Consider the following 1,589-nt stretch of genomic DNA (forward strand, 5'->3'; position numbering starts at 1 on the left):
CCAGGTCTGCATCCAGACACCTTTTGAATATTTCCAAGGATGGAGACACCACAACCTCTCTGGGCAAGCTGTGTCAGCACTCTGTCACCCTTGCAGTAAAAAACTGTTTCTTGATGTTCAGAGGGAACTTCCTGTGCTTCAGTTTGTGTTCATTGCCTCTGGTCCTGTCACTGTGCACCAATGAAAAGAGCCTGGCTCCATCTTCTTGTTGCCCTCCCTTGAGGTATTTCTATACATTAATAAGATGTCCCCCTGCCTCTTGTCCAAGCTAAACAGCTCTCAGCCTTTCCTCATAGCAGAGATGCTCCAGCACTTTAATCATCCTCATGGTCCTTCACTGGACTCTTTCCAGTATGTCCATGCCTCTCCTGTACTGGAGAGCCCAGAACCTGGATTGGCCACGCTTTCTCAAAAGAGGGACAACCCTTATGGCTCATTACTGGCTTACGTTCGACTTGATGTCCATCACCAGCCCTAGGTACTTTTCTGCCAAACAGCTCTCCAGGTGGGTGGCCTCTCAAATGCAGAAGTTGTTCCTCCCCAGGTGCAGGGCTTTGCACTTCCTCTCTTGGTTAAACTTCACAATGTTCCAGTCAGCCCGTATCTCCAACCTGTCGAGGTCCCTCTGGGTGGCAGCACCAGTACCTGTCGTACCAGCCGCTCCTGGGTGAGGTGTCAAAAAAACCACTCAATGCGTTGGCCGGGAATCGAACCCGGGTCAACTGCTTGGAAGGCAGCTATGCTCACCACTATACCACCAACGCTGTTATACTTACAGCTCTCTGCTAAATCCTTGTTTCTTTTCTAGTACCCATCTATTCCTGGTTTAACTACAAGGTTTGCTAACTGCCCACCATCAGCACAAAAAAGCATTTCTGAGGGAAAAATTCAGGTTTTCTCCACAGTTGCAAAGGCTAGTAGAAAACTTTTTTTTCTAAATAAAATTAAAAACCCTAAGGTTTCATTCAGTTAAATACTTTCAACATCCTGATTTGTTTGAAAGAAATTCCAAATAAAAGGATTAAAACCTCCAGAAATGGCACTGCAGATAATAGCACAATTGGAAAAAAAAAGCCAGGCCATCAGCTCCAGTCTTATGAAATAAACATCATTTTTTCACCACTTTCATTAGAAAAATACTCTTGCCAGCATTAACATTGAACTATGATGAGCTTTTTCTTTCATGTTTGAAAGAAAGTGGAAAAAATGATAATGAATTACAAGTGTTGTCCTCTCTGTCAGCTGCTACTTTTATTTTCTCAGTATCATCCAAAGAAACACGAGATCATATGGAAAATGTAGCTGAAAATAAACTGATTTACAAAAGTTTGATATTTGAAAAAAGATTATTTGAAACATGAGTTTGAAATTTTTAATCTCAAACTTAAGTAGACATTTATCACATAATTTATGATGAAAGGCTTGCTATTGCAGTGGACAGAGTCAACAAACTACTTTGGAGGACCAAATTCCCAAAAATCACGCACTGTGAGGATATCCTATGAATAACCCAGGGCATGCTAGGGAATCTGTGATTTCTCTTCTGAAATTGTCCTGTTTACAGACAGATCTGGTTCTTAACAAGCAGG

General features: G+C 42.0%; 1 non-coding gene across 1 annotated transcript; it reads right to left on the minus strand.

Moving 5' to 3' along the window:
- Positions 1 to 692: 692 nt before the first annotated feature.
- TRNAG-UCC lies at positions 693 to 764 on the minus strand. Its single transcript has one exon. It is a non-coding gene; the product is annotated as a tRNA-Gly (tRNA).
- Between the last annotated feature and the right edge of the window lie 825 nt (positions 765 to 1,589).

Source organism: Mesitornis unicolor, unplaced genomic scaffold, assembly GCF_000695765.1.
Source record: "Mesitornis unicolor isolate BGI_N332 unplaced genomic scaffold, ASM69576v1 scaffold14947, whole genome shotgun sequence".
Taxonomy (NCBI): Eukaryota; Metazoa; Chordata; class Aves; order Mesitornithiformes; family Mesitornithidae; genus Mesitornis; species Mesitornis unicolor.